The sequence below is a fragment of the Vulpes vulpes genome, chromosome 16 (genome assembly GCF_048418805.1).
Source record: "Vulpes vulpes isolate BD-2025 chromosome 16, VulVul3, whole genome shotgun sequence".
Classification (NCBI taxonomy): Eukaryota; Metazoa; Chordata; class Mammalia; order Carnivora; family Canidae; genus Vulpes; species Vulpes vulpes.
The window spans coordinates 41400984-41421627 of record NC_132795.1 but is presented as its reverse complement, the minus strand read 5'-3'; the positions used below and the strand labels follow the sequence as shown (position 1 = coordinate 41421627).

Sequence of the window (20644 nt, the reverse complement as noted above, 5' to 3'; positions counted from 1 at the left end):
TTCGGCCCAGGGCCTGATCCTGGAGACCCGGGATCGAGTCCCACGTTGGGCTCCCTGCATGGAGCCTACTTCTCCCTCTGCCTGTGTCTCTGCCTCTCTCTCGTGAATAAATAACATCTTTAAAGAACAAAAAACAAGTGCTCCCCTAAGTCCCCATCACCTGTTTCACCCATGCCTCCCACCCACCTACCCTCTGGTAACCACCAGTTCATTCTCTATTACAACTTATTTTTCAAACATAAACGTAAACCCTCTCTCCTCAGAAAGCCTTCTGGGATTTTTCTCTTTTCCCCAAAGCACCCTGTTTGCATCCCCCTGTGACATTTACAGTCTGTGATGATTACTTATTTCTTCATCTAGCTCCTTAACTTGACTACAAGTCCCTGGCTGCCCAGAACGCAGGAGCCACTTAAAAAGTGCTGATTAAAGGTAAAATCCAAAAATAAATAAATAAATAAATAATTTAATTAAAGGTAAAATCCCTATAGATGTATGCTATCAACCTCAATCACATCTTTGTTTGATTTATCACTTGTTGAACCCTAACCCTGGGGACGACTGCAAACACTCCCACCCTCCCACGGCCCAGTGGCTGTCCTGCCTCCCTCTTTCTCAGCAGGAAATCTCAGTGCCTACCTCTTGGAGTTCACAGATGACATTCAGTTCAAAGTCCTTAATCTTCCCTTATTTACCCCAAATCTCATTCCTGGTATTTAACACTTCTCTCTTACCCTCTTCATCCTCATCTGTGAAAGGAAAAGGTATCTCTTCTTCCTATGGATCTCATGACCTCCCCCTCCTCCCTTGGACCTTTCCTTCCGGAATTATCCATCCGCTCTCTGATACCTGCTACCACTCCAGGCTCTAAAACACCCAGCAGACCAGGGCACCTGGGTGGCTCAGTTGGCTGAGCATCTGCCTTGGCCCAGGTCGAGATCCCAGGGTTGTGGGATCAAGTCCCGCATCGGGCTCTCCCTGCAGGGAGCCCGCTTCTCTCTCTGCCTGTGTCTCTGCCTCTCTCCCTGGGTCTCTCATGAATGAATAAATAAAATCTTAAAAAAAGAAAAAGAAAAACACCGAGCAGACTGGTTATATCTCAGAAGATTGCTCTCCTCTCATCAAACTTCGTGGAGGGCGCTAGTACTGGTGACTCAAATACCAGGTACACCATACAGACGTGCTTCATTTGACTCTCACAATATTATTAAGATCAGAAAATTTCACTTAAATATAAGAATTTCAGTCTTCTCTCTGAAGGTCAGATAGCTGGCTGTCCCGGGCCACCCTTTCCCCACGGCAACAATGGTCTGGGCATGGCCACTACCTCGGGTGGGACATGTGGTCACCAGGTCATCGCATCTCTTTGCTTACTTCTGTTCCCTCTCTGGTCCTTATAAACACTTTGGGTTACAATACCCTGCTAGATTTTTGGTTTTCTTCCTATCTTTCACCTGGAGGTGCCCTCTTGAGAGTTGCCAATTATTTTCCAGCTATCAGGTCCACGGGTGCTTCCTCCCTCCTCTTTGTGAGTGAACTCTCTGCATCTATCGCCGCTCTAGAAACCACACCCAGCTTGGCTCCCTTAGCCCCTTACCTTCCTGTTCTCTTAGATCCCTAATACTGGAGGGTTTTGTGGGCTGTTTTCCTCCTGCCCCTAAATGAGACCTTTCCCTGGAATTTTCTATCTAAGACCCCACTCACTTCCATGGACTCACTGAGTCATGTGGCTTTCGCCACTCATCCCTTCACGTGAAGAGCTTCCAGATTTCTCTGGCTCTAAATGTATCTTCCTGTCTTCCTCCTGTCCTTTTCACACATCTCCCATGATCTGCTGGAAATACCCTCCAGGATGTGCTTCCAGCACCTTGAGGCTGAATACATCTGAAATGCAATTCGTTGTGTTGCCTCTGGCCTCCTCCCCCTGACCAAAACAGGTTGATGACCGGCTGTTGATGGCGTTCTCACAGTGGCCCAGGCTGCAAATCAATTTACTCCTTTCTTTGACCTCTAAGGCATTTCTTTAGGCCCTCAAAACCCCTGGCCTCCCAACTGGCCTCACTGACCTCCTTCCCCTCATCCAGATCTCATTGTTTGCACCTTGACATAATCCTCCTCCTAAACCAATGCTCTGATAATGTCTTTCTACTAGCTACATTCAGTAGCTAAAAGAATGAGACCTAAAATTGGTCAAGATTCCTGTCCACATTCTTCTCAGCAACCCTCAAAACAATGACATACTGAAGCCTCAAAACAATGACAGTCCACCCTCCCACACCATTCTCGCTGCTTCAGGGACTTTTGGTAGTCCTCTATCATTGGAAGAAGAAAATCCCAAACTTAGGACCTTCGGCCATCTGAAGGCTTCCAACCCGACCTCCCATCATTTCCTGACACCTTCCGAATGTCACCTGGACAACCTGAAATGCACCAGGCAACTTAGACACCTCGTGCTCTCTCCCCTTGCAGACGCAGGTCTATTGTCTGGAAGGTCCTCCCAACATCCTTTGAGTCCCATCTCAGATATCTCGCTGCTAATGCCACCTGTGACATGTAATCTTGTATTTATGGCCAGGTCTTCTCTGGCCCACTACGTTGTACACTCCCTGAGAAAAGGGACTGACTCCTCCTCCATCCTCACCTGGAATAACAGCTGGAGTCCTTGTACAAGCTGGAGTCCCTCACCTCCGGCTGCTCCTCCCTTGATCACTCGGTTCCAGCCACAGTGGCCTCTCGGTGCTCCTGGAACATGCCAGGAATCGCTTTTGCTTGGAGAGTGTATCCTGGCTGTTCCTGCTGCCCACACCGAGTTTTCCAGAGCTAATTGCTAACCAACTCCATCCCCTCCTTTCTGTCTTGCTCTAATACCACCTTCTCAATAAGGTCTGCGTAGATGACCCTATTTAAAATTGCAATCTCATGACAAAAGCAAAGACTAATAAAGAGGGCAGGAGGCCACTTTGGGAGGTGATGGATCTGTTTAAGGCACACAGAGTGGTGACGTACATGCATCTCCAGACTCATCAGGTTGGTATCTAATATGTCCAGCTTTTTGTATATCAATCACACATGGGTCAAGGGGCTTGAAAAATAATTTAAAAACAAAGTTGCGACCCTGTCCATGCTCACCCCTCCTGCTCCCAATCCTTTTCCCTCGCTTTAATCTCTTTTTACCTTGACACCTTTCGACTTCACACTTTTGTTAACTTCTTATTACTACGTTCAGTGTTTATTTTCCAACTTTGTCCTCTAGAATGCCAGCGCCACCTGCACAGGGCCCTTTGTTTGCTCATGGACATATTCCCTTAGAAAGGTACCTGGCACACAGAAGGCACTTAATAAATAGTCTTGGATAAACGGTTTCATAGGCACCCAGATGTGCACCTACCATGTAGTTTCAGTTGTTACTGTGGGTTGGTAGGGTGAGCAGAAGGGCCAACTCCTCTAGGTGAGAAAAGCAAAGACTTCTCCATGTATGTGTTTCCACTTAATGGCCTAGATGGATTTCATCCCAGCTGATCTTTCCAGCATGGGGGTGCTGCACAAAGGCCTGTGTCTGGGCCGCAGCGGGCTGCACATGTAGGCCTGGCCCCGCGCGTGTAGGCCTGGGTGATGGCCCCCTCGGCTCCCAGATGGGCCTGAGTGGCTCTGCGTAGTAGCGTGTCCATCCAGGTCTTGGCAGCAGCCCATCGTGGGCTCTCTCTCTGCTCCCCAACCTCAAGAGAGTATTTTTCCCTCAGCGTCTGTTTTTTTTCCTCATCGACTGCTAAAAACAAGCCCTATTTTCGTGATGTATGATCATGATGGTCATTTTGACTGAATACTTCAATTCCATTCCAACTCTTCTGCAGAACATGTGATATTTTTTGTCTTGCTTACGTTACAGATGAACTATAACAGGAACGTTACCGTGTGCAAGTTATAGAGCCATTCGTGCCAACTCAATGTAAGATGTTTCAACAGATAGAAAACCTGGATAAGGGAAGTGTGGACTCATGGCATGGGAGATGTCCTAATTGTTGGAGATGACGTATATGACCAGAAGGGACAAGTCAGACAGACAGACAATCAGTGGTCTTCTGGGGCTGGGGTGGGAAGGGGGAGTGAATGCACATGGCAGCAAGGTTTCCAGGAGCGAAGAAAATGTTCTAGAATTAGATTGCAGAACTCTGTTAATTTACTAAAAATCATTGAACTCTACAGGCAAATGGGTGAGTTTTACTGCACGTGTTTTCGTTTGTTAGGGGCCCTGTAACAAAACACCACAGACCGGGCAGCTGCAACGACACACAAGATACCCATGTACCATCTCGCAGTTTTGGAGCCTGGAAGTCTGAGAGCAAGATGTGGGCAGGGTCGGTCCCTTTTGAGGGCTGTGAGGGAGGGATCTGCTCTCGGCCTCTCTCCTTGGGCTCTAAGTGGTCATCTTCTCCCTTCATCTTCACATCATCTTCACTCCATCCATGCGTGTGTCCAAACGTCCTCTAGTTAATTAAGAACAACAGTCATTAGTGGATTAGGGTCTACTCGAATGGCCTTTTTTTAATTTAATTACAACTTGAAAGATCTAATCTCTAAATGCAGGTTCTATTCTGAGATACCAGGGGCTACAACTGTGACACAGGAATTTGGGAGGGGACACAATTCAGGCCACAACACTACAGGCAAAGCTTGGGGATACTGTGGGTTTGGTTCCGGACCACCGCAATGAAGTGACTATCGCGATAAAGCATGTCAAATGAATTTTTTAGTTTTCCAGTGCATGTAAAAGTCATGTTTACACTATAGACTATCAAGTGTGCAAGAGCATTATGTCTAAAGAAAATCAATGTATCTACCTTAATTTTATTTTATTTTTCCCCTTAATTTTAAAATATTGCTAAAAAATACTAAGCATCATCTGAGCTCCTAGTGAGTTGCAGTCTTTTTTCTTGCACAGGGTCTTGCCTCCACGGTGGTGGCTGCTGACTGAAGGGGGTGGCGGTTGCTGAAGGTTGAGGTGTATGTGGCAATTTCTTAAAATGAGATCAAAACAAAGTTTGCTGCGTCAATCAACTTTTCCTTCCATGAATGATTTCTCTGTAGCACGTGAGGCCATTTGACGGCATTTTGCTGAAAGAACTTCTTTGGAATTGGAGTCATCCTCTCAAAACTTGCCTCTGCTTTATCAGCAGGTTTATTTAATAATCTATATCCTTTGTTGTCATTTCAACCACCTTCAGGGCACCTTTACCAGGAGTAGATTCATTCCCCTTCAAGAGACTGCTTTCTTTGCTCATCCATAAAAAGTGATTCTTCGTTTGTTCAATTTTACCATGAGGTTGCAGCAGCTCAATCCCATCTTCAGGCTCCACTTCTTTTTTTTTTTTTAAGGATTTATTTATTTATTTGAGTGGGGGGAGGGGCAGAGGGAGAGGAAGAGAGAGCATTCCAAGCAGACTCCCTACTGAGCATGGAGCCCAGATCGAGCTGGGCTCGATCTCATGACCCTGAGATCCTGATGGGAGCGGAAATCAAGATATGGACACTCAGCCAATGAGCCACCCAGGCGCCCCCAAGCTCCAGTTCTAATCTTAAGTCCCTTGCTATTTCCACCACATCTACAGCTTCTTCCTTCCACTAACGTCTTAAACTTTCAATTTATAGGAATGTAGTATCTGTGAAATGCAATAAACTGAAGCACAATAAAATGAAGTATGCCTGTGGGTAAATGGGCACTTCAATAAAACTTATTTTATTTTATTTATTTATTTATTTTTAATAAAACTGTTTTAAAATAACTTGTATTACTTGAGTATTTGCTAGGTCCTAGGTACTAGGCTAAGTACTTTACCTGTATCATCTCATTCGATCTTTTCGATAACAGTATGAGGTATGTTTATGCCCATATTAAATTGGGGAAAGAAGCACAGAGAAGTGATATAACTTGCCTGTGGTCACAAAGCCAGTCAGCAATGGAGCCACGACTGAATCCATGTAGCCCGACTCCAGAGCCCACATTTTTATTTTATTTAGATTTTATTTATTTATTCATGAGAGACACAGAGAGACAGAGAGGCAGAGACACAGGCAGAGGGAGAAGCAGGCTCCATGCAGGGAGCCCGATGCGGGACTCGATCCTGGGACTCCAGGATCACGCCCTGGGCCGAAGGCAAGCGCTAAACGGCTGAGCCACCCAGGGATCCCAAGAGCCCACACTTTCTTTTTTTTTTTTTTTTTTTATGGTGAAAAAATTTATATTTAGATTTATAGCCGGCTGGACTCAGTTTAGATGATCCCAATTTTGTTGGCAACATCCAAAGCATCATAGTCAGGAGCCAGTCGAACATAAGCTTTCTTCTCTCCATCAGGCCTGATCAAGGTGTTGACCTTGGCCACATCAATGTCATAGAGCTTCTTCACAGCCTGTTTGATCTGGTGCTTATTGGCCTTGACATCCACAATGAACACAAGTGTGTTGTTGTCTTCTATTTTCTTCATGGCTGACTCAGTAGTTAAGGGGAACTTGATGATGGCATAGTGATCAAGCTTGTTTCTCCTGGGGGCGCTCTTTCGAGGATATTTGGGCTGCCTTCGGAGACGCAGGGTCTTGGGTCTTCGGAATGTAGGTGAGGTGCGGATCTTCTTTTTTTTGTGACTGTGCACGCCTTTCAGCACCGCTTTCTTAGCTTTCAAAGCCTTTGCTTTGGCTTCGGCTTTGGGAGGGGCAAGGGCTTCCTTCTTCGCCTTCGGCGCCATCTTCGTGAAAGGGGAGCCCACACTTTCAATTCCTATGCTAACATCTTCATGTGCCAGGGACTCAGGACCTTTTAAAGCAATCCTCTGAAACTGGTTTCATAATCTCAGTTATATGTAAGAAAAAACTGAAGCTCAGAGAAATTAAGCATCCTGCCCAAATCCACACAAGTCGATGACTGGGCTTTCTCTAAAACCCAAGCATTTTCTAAACACATGGTATTTCTAATTATGCATAATGGTGGCTCTCACCCTTTTTGATGGGAGACCTCCAGGACAAGAAAAAGCCTCGCAGCACAATACATGCTCAGTAAATAGTTGTGGGACGAATGAGAACATATTGAAAACACCTGGTCTGTAGTTTCAAGTCCAGGGTGATGGATAAAGGAAACTGCTCATGGTGGAGACCTGAGAAGCCTCAAACCTGCAATTCTGGAGACTGACTAGTCGGGCCGCAGGACAGGGGATCGAGTATCTTGCATGCACGGTTCATGATACAAACTCCAGAAGTTACCTCTTGGCTGAACACTTCCGTATGGGGACGCGGACACCTTCATAGTCTGCTGGTGGGAACACAAACTAGGATGAGCTTTTCATTGGGCAACTTGGGGATGTGTATCAAAAGCCTTAAACACACACACACACACACACGCGTGTGCGCGCACACACGTCCTGATAATTCCTTATCTAAAAATTTATAAGTGTTATGAAAAAAAATTGAAACGATCTAAATAGCCAATAATAAAAGAATAATTATGGCATAGTCAGAATGGAACAACATGCATTCTGTATTGATGATGTTGTTTGATTATTATTCTAGATAAAGTTCGTGTTATACAATATTTAGTGAAAGGAAAGCAAAAAATAAAACCAGTTATATGACAGTTCACAGAAAAAGAAATACAAAGGGCCAGTAAATGTATGAAAAGATACTTATTCTCATTCAGGACGCAAAGAAGTGCCAATGGAAATAATGGACTACTTTTCACCTATGAGATCAGCCAAGAGTTGGCCAGGGGGGCAAACAGGCATTCCAACGCACAACGGTTGATAGTATAAATTGGTGCAAACTTTTGGGAGAAATTTGGGGAGTATCATTAAAATACAAAGAGCCATACTTCCCCCTTTAGGACCTAGCAATATTACTTCCAGCAATTTTGCTTTGTCCTATAGGAACACATAGAACGTGTTCATGGACACGTTCATCACAGCACTAACTGTAGTAGCAAAGAACTTGGAAACAAGTTTTCATCAATAGCCAAATGATGAAATAAATGGTGGAAATTTGTACAGTGAAACATAAGCAGCTCTTAAAATAAATGATGTCAACTTCTATGCTCATTTGCAAAGATAATTTACATTAGTCAGGGTCCAGCCAGGAACACAAATTTCATGTTAGATAACTCAATAGAGAAAAAATTTAATATAGTAATTGATTATGAATGTATAGAGGCAAGATATTTTAGGTCTGAGGGTGGTGATTCGAGGACACAGGCGGCCCTGCAGGCGAGGCTCGGGCAGCTGGGGGTTGGGGAGGCAGAGTCCAGATGACTTCCTCCAGGGCCACATCTTCTACTCTCCCCTCTCCTTGAGTATCGACTTCCATCTCTGTGTGTAGACCAATTTTCTATGCTCCATGCACACAGCCGCACCAGCTCTAGCTCAAGCACCCACAACGGCTGAGGATAATCCCAGGACATCATCTGATTGATCCACATTGGGTTAAGTATCCACCCAAATCCAATCATCTTTGGCCAGGGGGAGGTGCCACATGATTTACCTCTGTGAACAGAGACTGGAGTTGTCACCAGAGGAGCCTCGGCCGGGGAGGTCCTGGGTAGTGTTGACAACGTGGCAAACTGGGTTGGTACTGATGCCATCAACCAAGGTAGGGGATTCATGATGGGGAAAGACTGGAATAGAAGACAAGAACTTAGGTTTTGGAGACATTCAATTGAGATGCCCACAGAAAGTCTAAACATTTACCTCTACCTTGTGTTGGAGGTAAATGAATGTGCAGTCCGGAGTTCAGCATGGGAATTTGGGCTGGAAATCTAGGCTTAGGACAATTAACATAGACAGTTTTTGGAGCCATGGGTAAGTAAGAAAAAAAAAATGCTGGTTCAAGATAGAACCCTGGAGAATTAAAAAATATATATATTTATAGGATAACCAGAGGGGAAGAGGGAATGCTAAGGGAGATGAGGAGAAATTGGCCAAAAGGACCGGTGAAAAAACAAACAGAAAAAATCAGTGGAGAGAGGAGTGCAGAGAAGAGAGAAGAGGTTTCAAGGAGAAGAAAGCGATCGGTTCAGTTAGAGAAGATAAACCCTGAAAATGCCCAGTTGGATATGACCCCAAGGTTAGATGATGTGGGTGTCCGAGCCAAGGAAGAAACCAAATGCAATAGTCGAGGAGGTGAGGAAAGGAAGCCCTCGTTATTTCAGGTTCGGCGGTCACTCACGGAGCAGAGGTGACAAGCCTCCGTGGGGTGGAAGAGAAGGGAGGAGCCCGTGTCCCTGTGCTTCATCCTTCGGTGCGGGGACCGGGCTCAGCTAGTCCGCTGGGGACGTCAAAGGCCCGAGCTGAGGTCTGGGCTCTGAATTCACAGGGCAGGTCCCAGAGCCCCCTCCTGGGGTGGGCCGTTCTCGGCCATTCCTGGAAACAACCCGCAGACTGTGGCTCTGCGGCTGCATCGGGCTTCGGCCGGTTTTCGGGGTGGCCTGTGACCTAAGGATGTTTCTTTACATTCTTAATGGTTAAAAAAAAAAAAAAAAGGAAAATATTTTGTGATGTGGAAATAACATGATGTTCAAACCCGTGTCATTCCACACATGTTCATTTGGGCCCAGCGCTCATCCGTGTTGGCGTGGCTGCTCCCACGCTGCAGCAGCAGAAGTGAGGAACGGGGACAGGACGTAGAGCCTCACGAGGCCAAAAATACTGTCCGGCCCTTTTGCAAAACAAATGCAGGCTCCTACCCTACAAGATGAGACAGGGCAATCGCAGGGCTTTAGGTTGCTCTTAGAGATATAAAAATAGCTTAGTTCTCATCACCAAATTCAATAAAAGCATACTGTGAACTTGTCAAATTTCCTGGTGTCTTTTTACCTCTCATTTATTATTTTTAAAGGTTGATTTATTTATTTGAAAGAGAGAGGGAGCCCACATGAGCTGGGTGGGTAGAGGCAAAGAATCTCAAGACCTGCCACTGAGTGGAGACCGATACGGGGCTCGATCCCACAATCGATCCTGAGATCATGACCTGAGCTGAAATCAAGTCAGATGCTGAACTGACTGAGCCACCCAGGTGCCCCTTATTTATTTATTTATTTATTTATTTATTTATTTATTTATTTATTTTCCTTTATTTTTTTTAAGTTTGTTTATATTTTTGCAGTAATCTCTACAGCCCACGTAGGGCTCCAACTCATGACCGTGAAGTTGGCAGTCACGTGCTCCACCACTAACCCAGCCAGGCACCCCTAAGTTTCCTAAAGCCTTAAGTCTGAACAAAGTGGTCATAATTAGACCCACAGGAATTGCACATTTTAGGCCAAACTCCCTTTGGCACTTCTGACTTGTTTGTGCTTGTGATATCCGGGGACACAGCCGGGCAGGACCGTGTGCCCGATGCTGGGACAGGCTGCAGAAGGCGAAGGAAGAGCCCAGATCTGCGACCAGCATCGTGCCTTGGCGTAGCACAGAGTCAGGCAGGTACTGAAAGCAAAGCGACACCGGACACTGAAGTGCCAGTGACTGTTTGCTGACCACCCCAGGCTTTACATACAATTACCAAGGTAAACCAGACTGACAACACCTCTTCTGCCCGGAGTGAGGAAAAGCCGAAGGATGGTAAGGGCGTCACGGCTTCGCAGCAGGATGAGACACCAGCAGAGAGGACGCGAGACACTAGGGCCGCTGGGAGGAGGCGAGCTGGCCTGGGCGGGGAAGCGTGGGCCTGAAGGAAAGGAAGGTCTCCCCGGGGACACAGGTGCGGGGAGCAGAGGGTACAGGCCGGAGGACGGAGCAGCATGAAGCTACTGGCGGAACTGGAGAGTGCGTGTTAGCTAATTTTTTTTGACTTTATACATTTATTTTCAACCTGTCATAGGGCCCTCCTGACTGTGCCCATCAGGGAAGACCTTGGGCTCGGCGACCGCTTGGTGCACAAACTCTGCTCTGCACCCCACTCGACACCCGACACCCGGAAGGCCACAGCCCAGGAACCCCAGGGGGCCTTGCAGCAGGCCACTGAGCACGCAGCTTAGATGGGCGGGCTTAGGGGCCTCACTCCCCGCAGGAGCCCAGCTCCCTCGCAACAACGTCACAGGGAGCTTCCAGGGGTTTCTGCAAGTCACAGCCCTCACCAAGTCCAAGAGGTGACTTCCTACCAGGGCTGATAGTTCTGTCTCCAGGTGGAGTGACCATCAGGGACCACCTTTCCCGCGACACACACGGAGAAACCAAGGGTCACACTCTCATGCATTAGGGGAAAAGTCTGGTTAACCCTTTACTCCTCCTCCCCAACACCTGCTCCAATTTCTGCGCTTTCTTCCAAAGGTAACTCCTGTTAATTACTTTTAGGAATTCACAGAAAATTGTGTCCCCATTGGTAGGTATGTAATTTATATCCAAATTTTCACTATTACAAGCAAGCAGTGAACAACCTTATGTACATATGACAGTGTTGCCTAGCAGTGAAATTATTTGATTAAATGATGAATATAGGGGCAGCCCGGGTGGCTCAGCGGTTTAGCACTGCCTTCAGCCCAGGCGCTGATCCTGGAGACCCGGGATCGAGTCCCACATCAGGCTCCCTCTCTCTCTCTGTGTCTCTCATTAATAAATTAATAAAATCTTTAAAAAAAATAAATAAATGAATATAAAATTCTGATGGACATGAAATTGCTATTAACCTTCATGCACACCAGCAGCATAGGGGTACCAATTGCCCTTCATTTTGTGACGCTGCTTATTAGAAATCTTTATCTTATTTTTAAAATATTTTATTTATTTATTCATGAGAGACACACAGAGAGAGAGAGAGAGAGGCAGAGAGACACAGGCAGAAGGCAGGCCCCATACAAGGAGCCTTAAGCAGGACTCGATCCCAGGACTCCAGGATCACACCCTGGGCTGAAGGCAGGTGCCAAACCGCTGAGCTACCCCAGAATCCCCTGATTAGAAATCTTTAAATTTTGTTGTTACAATGAATGAGAAATGCTCTTGTATTAATTTGCATTTCCCTAATTGCTAGTGAGTTTCCAGATCTTCTCAAATGGTTGTTAAAAACTGTATTTTTTCTTCTGTGAATTACTTGGTCATATTCTTTGCCCACTTTTTCCATTGAGTTGGTTTTGTTTATTTGTGGGATATATATATATATATATATATATATATATATATATATATCCATAGATACACCTTATCTTTTTTTTTTTTTTCCATTGAGTTGGTTTTGTTTATTTGTGGGATATATATATATATATCCATAGATACACCTTATCTTTTTTTTTTTTTTTTTTTAGAGAGGGTGAAGCGGGGCAAAGGGAGAGGACGGAGAAAATCTTAAGCAGGCTCCATGCCCAGCACGGAGCCCAGCGTGGAGCCCAAGGCAGGGCTCAGCCTCACAACCCTGAGATCACGATCTGAGCTGAAATCAAGAGTCAGCTGCTCACCCGACCGAGCCGCCAGGCGCCCCTACCTATGTGGCTATATGTGTATTATATGCTACACATAGAATGGCATAGATATTGAAGTGTTGTTTATACACACACACATAAATATTCGGGGATTGTCAGATATGTGACGAAAACTGTTGATTTGGATCAGGATGGCTTGGTGCCGGGGTGATTAAGCCCTGGGGCTTTGGACTTAGACTTGAGCCTGCTCAGCTCCAGTGCTTCCTGGGATGTGTCCTCGGGCGAAGCTCTTCATCTCCTTGAACTTCAGTTTTCTTACTCATTAAAGGGAGAATAATAATATATATTCACTGGGTTGTCTTTAGCTGAGTTTGGGGACATAAAATGTTCAGTAAATGGTGACACTTAACCATTTAAAAAATTATTTTTTCAAATTGAAGCGTAAGGCACATACCATGAAGTGTACAAGTCAGTGACTTTTTAGTGTATTCACAGGTCATCAACCATTACTGTTATCAGCGCCAGGACATTTTTATCACCCCAGAAAGAAATTCTGTACCTAGTTACTCCCCACCTCCATCCCTGGCAACCCTAAATCACTTTTTTTTTTAATTTAAATTATTTTAAAAAGTTCTATGCTGAAATGTGGGGCTTGGACTCGTGACCCCAAGATGAAGTCAAATGCTCTACTGAGCCAGCCAGGTACCCCTAATCTCTTATCACTTTCTATCTCCATGGATTTGCCTATCCTGACATATATGTGGAATGCTACAACGTATGGCCTTTGGTGTCTGGTATTTTTTTTTTTTAAGAGTTTACTTATTTAGAGATGGAGAGAGGGACAGGGAGGGCAGGGAGCAGGAGCAGGGGGAGAGGGACAAGCAGACTGTGTGTGCTGAGCGCAGAGTTCAACATGGGGCTTGATCCCACAACACTGAGACCATGACCCGAGTCGAAATCAAATCGGACGCTCAACTGACTGAGCACCCAGCCGCCCCAGCATCGTTCGCGTAGCATGTCTAGGAGGTCTATTCATGCTGTAATATATTATAGCATTTCATTCACTTTTATTGCCGAATAATCCACTGTGCTGACATACCACCTCTGATTTACCCATTCAATAGCTGGCGGACACTTGGCATGATCCTACTTTTGGCTGCGGTGAATAATGCTGCTACAAATATTCATGTACAAGTTTTTGCTTGGACATATGTTTTCAATTCTCTTAGATATATACCTAGAAGTAGAATTGATGGGTCACATAGTAACTCTATGTTTAACTTTCTTTTAAGTTTATTTATTTAAGCAATCTCTACACCCGCCCCGGGGGCTTGAACTCACGACCCTGAAATCTAAAGCTACAGGCCCACCAACTGAGCTAGGCAGGCAACCCCTAGGTGTAATTTTTTATGGAACTCCCAAACTGTTTTCAGTGGCAGCCTTGCTGATTTACATTCTCACCAGCAATGAGTTTCCCCACATCCTTGTAAACACTTGCTATTGTCTGCCTCTTTCATACCAGTCATTCCAGTGAAGTGGTGGCTCCCGATGGTTCTGATTTGCATTTCCCTAACAACAAATGATGTTGAATATTTCTTTATGTGCTTATTGTCTACTTATAATTCTTCTTTGGGAGAAATGTCTATTCAAATCTTTTGCCCAATTTTTAATTGGTTCTTTTTATTATTGAGTTGTAAGTGTTCTTCTATGTTCTGGATACTAGCAAATGTATGAATTGCAAATATTTTCCCCCATTCTGTGAACTGTCTTTTCATTTTCTTGATAATGTTCTTTGAAGTATAAAAGTTTCTAATGATGAAGCCCAATTTAACTATTTTTCTTTGGTTGAACTTTAGGTGTCATATTCCTAAGTATTTTATCTTTTTGATGCTGTTATAAAAAAATTGTTTTCTTAACTTTATCTTCAAATGAACTGAAGTTCATTGCTCATGTGGAGAAATATAACTGACTTTTGTATACTGACCCTGCATCCTGCAACCCTGCTAGACCCATTTATTAGCTCTAGTAGTTTATGTATGTATAGGTTTCTTAGGATTTTTCTAAGTACAAGATCATATTATCTGCAAATAGATATAATTTAATTAGATCATCCTTTGTGATCTGGATGCCTTTTTTTTCTTGCCTAGTTGCCCTGGCGAGAATCTCCAGCACAATGTTGAATAGATGTGGTCAAAGCAAACATACCTGTCTTGTTCCTGATGTCAGGGGAAAAGCATCCATTATGCATAATGTTCACTATGAGTTTCACAGAAGTACCCTTTATCAGGTTAAGGAAGTTCCCTTGTATTCCTAGTATGCTGAGGATTTCTATCATGAGGGTGTTGGATTTTGTCAAAATTTTTTTCTGCATCTATAAATTTGATCATGTAGCTTTTGTCCTTTATCCTTTTAATATAGTGTATTTATTAAAAGTTTGCTAGGGCTGCCATAACAAATACCATAGGCTGGGTGACTTGAACAACAGAAATCTTTCTCACAATTCCAGAACCTGGAAGTCTGATCGCAAAGTGTCAGCAGGGTTGGTTTCTTCTGGGGCCTCTCTCTGTGACTTGTAGACAGGTGGCCATCTTCTCCCTGTGTCTTCATATGGTCTTCCCAGTATTTTTATAAGGAACCAGTCATATTGAATTAAGACCCACCCTATGACCTCTTTTTAACTTAATTATCCCATTTAGGCCCTATCTCCAATACTCATATTCTGAAGTACTGGGAGTTAGGACTTCAACATAAGAATTTTGAGGAGACACCATTCAACCTATAACAGCCTGTAACACAGATTGGTTTTCACATGTTGAGCCAACCTTGTATTCCTGGTATAAAGCCCACTTGATCATGAGATCACTTAATCCTTTCTTTATGTTGCTGGATTCGGTTTGTGAGTATTTTGCTGAAAATTTTTACAAACAGCTTGACAGAATCATTATTCTTTATTCCTATCATTCAAAGTGCCTTGACATATGCTATTTCGTTTTCTCTTAACCAGAATTCTATGAGGTGGGCAGTATATTCATATTCACTAAAACAAACTTGAGGCTCAGGATAGTGAAATGATTTTCCCCCAAATTATACATTTGCAATAGTAGATAGTATAGATTGGAATCAAAACTACAGATGGGAAGAACATGAGGGCGATGAAAGAAAGCACGATTTGGTAGGAACAAAGAAAAACTTTGCCTGGCTGGAGATGAACAGGGTCAATTTGAATGGCATCAGTGATCTCAGTGATGTAAGAACTGAGGTCATCTGCTGATGTGCACAATAAGAGTAAACAGACTTGTGGTTTCAATTCATGCATGTAATTAAACCAAGTAGGGATGACAATTCTCATTAATTTTGAGATCATGATTTGACCAGATTAGCTGGAAGGAGAATAAACCAAAGTTTTGATGATAGGGATTTTGAGTATCAGTGATAGTACATCCTTCCTTCATTCTTATAAAGTTAGTTTCCAAGGTGACTGCCAATTCATACAATTTTGTCTAAGCCTTGATGGAGCTGTACTCTGATGCTCTAGTACGATGACTGCTGAGTTAGAAAATGCTGAATTCAAATTCTACCTTTGGCCCCAACAGGTTGTGTGACATTGAAAGTCATTTAATTTCTGCAAGACCATATTCTCTCATCAAATGGGGGAACTGAATTAGATGTTCTCTAAACTCCCAGTTTTATGACTCTTATTTAGTGAATAAGGGGAGCAGTGATTCAGTTCACTGGAAATTTTCAAACAGCAATGATGAATTCACTAAGGGTAGACTAAGGAATTACTGAAGAGCAGTGAAGCCTAGTAGAGGACAGAGAACAGTTAAGCCAGGCTGGGTAGCCAGCAAAAGTAGGAAAGTAAACAGGCTGGGGTGGGGAGGAGAGGCTACCCGGAATTAAGAATATCACGGGGCATATTACACAAAGTAATTTAAAAATAGCTACAAATAATTAAGAATAACTACAAATAATTAAAAAGTCAGACCAGAGAGTCCAGGTTGGGACAGAAGACAGATAAAACCCCTACTTTTAACCACCTATTTTTATATCATGATCATGATGTTATTTATCCCAGTTCACTAGTTGATGCACAGAGGACAAGGATCTTACCTGAGTCTCTCCAGTAGTTTCTGAAGTCTTGGTCCTTCAGCTTCTCGAATCATTCACAAGTCATGTTTCATTTCTCTGAACTGCCACATGACACTTCTTAATGATCTGGCTCACAGGAGGCAATGTTCCGTTAATCAAGACATCTGTTTTTTCCTTTTCATTTAAACTATTTTGTTATTCCCTTTCACTTAAATGAAATATATACTTCTTAATGCAAAAATTCGAACATACACATATACAATGTAGATAGCGACAGTCCCTATAATTCCTCTTCCTATTGTTACGATTGGTAAAAACTCCTCCAAGCGATTTTTCTCTCCATACTCTAACATATTATTTACAAAAAATAAAATTATAAAGTTTTGCAAACTGCCTTTTATCTCCCTAACACATATAATCCAGGTATTTTTTCATGTCAGATAATAGAGAACTGCTTTCTTTTTTGCTTTATTCATTTTTAAAATTTGATTTTTAAGTAATCTCTACAACCCAACATGGGGCTCAAAATCATAATCCCAAGATCAAGAGTCGCATGCTGACTGAGCCAGCCAGGCATCCCTAGATCTGCTTTATTCATTTTGACAACCACAGAGGAATCCATTGTATCACTATAGCATATATTGATGCCATTTATCTTCTTTACAATTTTTTTTTGATATTGCAAACATGCTACAGTGACGATCCTTGTATGTATCTTGCATATTTGGATAAATGTTCCTAAGCAATATATTTATTCTTAAAAGTCTAATCACTTACTTCAATAAAATTAAACAAATGTAAATTTTAGGAATAAAATTTCTGACTCAGAGTATTTTAGTAGTTAATGCCAAATTGTCCTCGCAAAATGTTGAACCAATTCATGATCTCATCAGTGTCTGAGTAAGCTGTTTCCCCACTCTCTTGCTAGCACTGGGCAGTCTTATTTTTTTGTTTTTTGAAAACCTTTCCTATCTGAGATAGATGTAGAATTGTCAGATAATAGTAAGTAAAAATATAGGACATCTAGTAAAATTTGAATTTCAGATACACGAAAAATAAGTATTACCCATCTCCATCTACCAGATGGCCTATGTTTCTGGTCTATCCTTTTGTATCATTAGCGGTATCTTTATCAATACTTACCTGAAACATTTATGTTATCCTAAATGGATGAGAAATAGCTGCTATTTAAATTTGCATATTCTTAAGGTTTGGGAGAGAATCTTAAGCAGGCTATACCTTCAGTGCGGAGCCCCTCATAGGGCTCAATCTCATGACCCGGAAATCATAACCCTGAGATCACAAGATGAACCAAAATCAGGAGGCAGACACTAAACTGACCGAGCCAGCGAGGCACCTTCATCCTTCCAGACTTTCATCATATTCAATCAACAGTGAAGAATTTGTTAGAATTATTAAAATAAAAAATACAGAAGTAAACATGTAAACTATGCAATTGGAAGCTATTGTCATCTGGGAGTGTATTCTGATTAAAATAACTTACTCTTTATCAGTTATGGACTTCTGGGAGAAGAAAAGTGGAATTTTAGTGGTTTCTTCCATCTGATGTTAAAAAATTTTTATTGTGGAAATCTCAAACATATATAAAAGTAGAAAGAATAATTCCTGTTGCTCAACTTAAAAAATTATCAACATAAGGCCAATCTTGTTTCATCTATATGCCCTATTCCCTCTACCATCTCACATTCCCCAGATTCTAAAGCAGATCAAGAGATTCTTTAATATTCCATCCAACAGAGCTTAACACCAGAATTTTCTTGAATATTACTAATAGCTAGCAAGATTTTTATCTCAATGCTTTGCATTCTTGCCATCTGATGTTCCTATCTGATTGTCTTCAATTACTCCAATTGGTTAAAGAAAGGAAATTTAAGATTTAGGCATGAACAATAACTAAAAGTGCCAATGCTTTGAACATAAAAATTAAGTATTATAGAGGCAGAAAGCCTATTACTAACCTGAGTCACATTTTTGGTTGACACCTAGTTATAGTCCCTTATTCTCCTATGTATAAAATTTGGATAGCAACACTATCTACCACACTATTTAGAAAAATGAAACTTGTGCTTTGATATTCTTTTAAAAAGTGAACTGCCTAACCAGTTGTGCTTTTATTTTTTATTTTTTTAAAAGATTGTACTTATTTATTCATAAGACACAGAGAGGCAGAGACACAGGCAGAGGGAGAAGCAGGCTCCCTGCGGGGATTCTAGGATCACACCCTGGGCCGAAGGCAGGTGCTAAACCGCTGAGCCACCTTGGGATTCCCAGTTGTGCTTCTTTTAATTGTTCTTAGCCTTTAGCTCAATGAATGAATCCTTGGCAAAGAAATATTCTCTTTCACTTGTAGAAGAATGGGGAAATAAAAAGATCTTATAGAATATTTTTAAAATTTGTATAATTCTCAACAAAATTTGCCACTTAAAGGCTTAAACATTTTTGAGATCAAATTTATAGTGTTCATTTAAACTATTTTTAAAATGTACAACTGTTTCTGTATATTCACAAGATTGTGCAATCATCACTAATTCCAGAACATTTTATCACCCCAAACAGAAATCCCCTTCTCCCCATTCCCTGGCAACAACTAATCAACTTTCTGTTTTTACAGATTTGCCTATTCTGGCAATTTCATACGAATGGAATCATACAATACGAGGCTTTTGTGTCTGACTTCTATCACTTAGCATGTTCTTAAGGTTCGTTCATGATGCAGCTGAATCCGTATTTATTTCCTTCTGGCCGAATAATATTCCGTTGTGTGGATACACCACATGTATTCATTCATCAGTTGATGGGTATTTGGGTGTTGTTTCCTATTTGGCTTCTGTGCACAATTCCGTCATCAACATTCATGTACAAGTTTCTACACGAACGTGTTTTCATTTCTCTCAGGTACACACCTAGCAGAATTACTGGATCATTAGCATAACCAAACTTAACGTTTTGAGGAACTGCCTATTTTCCTAACTGGGCTGCACTTTTTTACACTCCCACCAGCAGTGCATGAGGGTTCCAATTTCTCCATATCCTCATCAATTTTTTTTGTTTTGTTTATAATTATAGATGCCTGGTTGGGATAAAAGTGGGATCTCATTGTGGTTCTGATTTGCATTTTCCTAATGACTAATGATACTGAGCATCTCATGTGCTTAGTGGCTATTTGTATTTCCTTGGAGAAATGTCTATTTAATCCTTTGTCCATTTTAAAATTGGGTGGTCTTGAGTTAGAAAGTTTGCATAAAGACAACACACAGAAATAAGAGCTGATAGAGCAGCAAGACTAAGCCATGATGATCTATTTTGGACTCCATGCATAAAGTCAGACCTATCTCTATGAACCAAAACATTCTTGGTGCTTAATTGGACTAGAATAATGAAGGGATAATCTCCCATGTCAGGGTCCCTCAAGTAGAATGGGACTTCTCCCTCATTAGATTTTCTGGTCAATCCCCAGACCCCACCCTATACTGTGGGCACTGGATAGGAGGTAGGGGAAAGATGAATGATGCCTGGCACGACCAGAAGTGCCACTTCCAATCCCACAGTGCCTGGAAGAAATTTTAAGACTACGGAGACCTTTGTACAACCTCATAATGCCTATAAGCACCAACTTAAAAATAAAGCAACAAAGTACACAAAGTAACTAACCTATAGGGCAGATAGATAAAAACTAACTTTAAGTGCTAGAGTAGATCTTAAATACTATATACAAAGAATACAGACTCTTACATTAAATATAGGCATGGCTGCCATTAACTAATATTAATGTTACATGTTTTCCAAAATACTTTCCTACCTATTGTTGTTCCTAGGTTTCCCAGACAGATCAGCCCGTGTGGATGTAAGTACTACTAAATGTTCCAATTAGATGAGTCCAAAAGTACAGGGCTCACTACGTGGACCTGAACAGGAGGCTGAGGAGAAAGTGGAGAAATCAGGGGTCATATGTGAAGTTGATACATAGTTGCTTCCTATGTATCTTTGGAAAATGTATGAAAGATTATATATTTTCTAAGTGAAAACTAATGACACTGCGGTACTTAGGCAGAACAACACTTAGAATATGATCTTTGCCATACAATGGAGATACATTAATTGTAATGAGAGAGTTACAGGTGCTTATTTAAAGAGGAAGAAACACATCAAGAGGCAGA

At 42.3% G+C, this 20644-nt stretch overlaps 1 long non-coding RNA gene across 2 annotated transcripts; it reads right to left on the bottom strand.

The window, feature by feature from the left end:
• Window positions 1-3591: 3591 nt before the first annotated feature.
• On the bottom strand, window positions 3592-20439 carry LOC112922280 (uncharacterized). 2 transcript variants are annotated; one of them, XR_011998016.1, is made up of 5 exons: window positions 20287-20439; window positions 16488-16592; window positions 8513-8645; window positions 7157-7295; window positions 3592-4481 (listed from the first exon to the last, which is right to left on the bottom strand). It is a non-coding gene; the product is annotated as an uncharacterized lncRNA (long non-coding RNA). The 2 variants fall into 2 exon arrangements; XR_003235413.2 differs by having other exon boundaries at window positions 7157-7292.
• Between the last annotated feature and the right edge of the window lie 205 nt (window positions 20440-20644).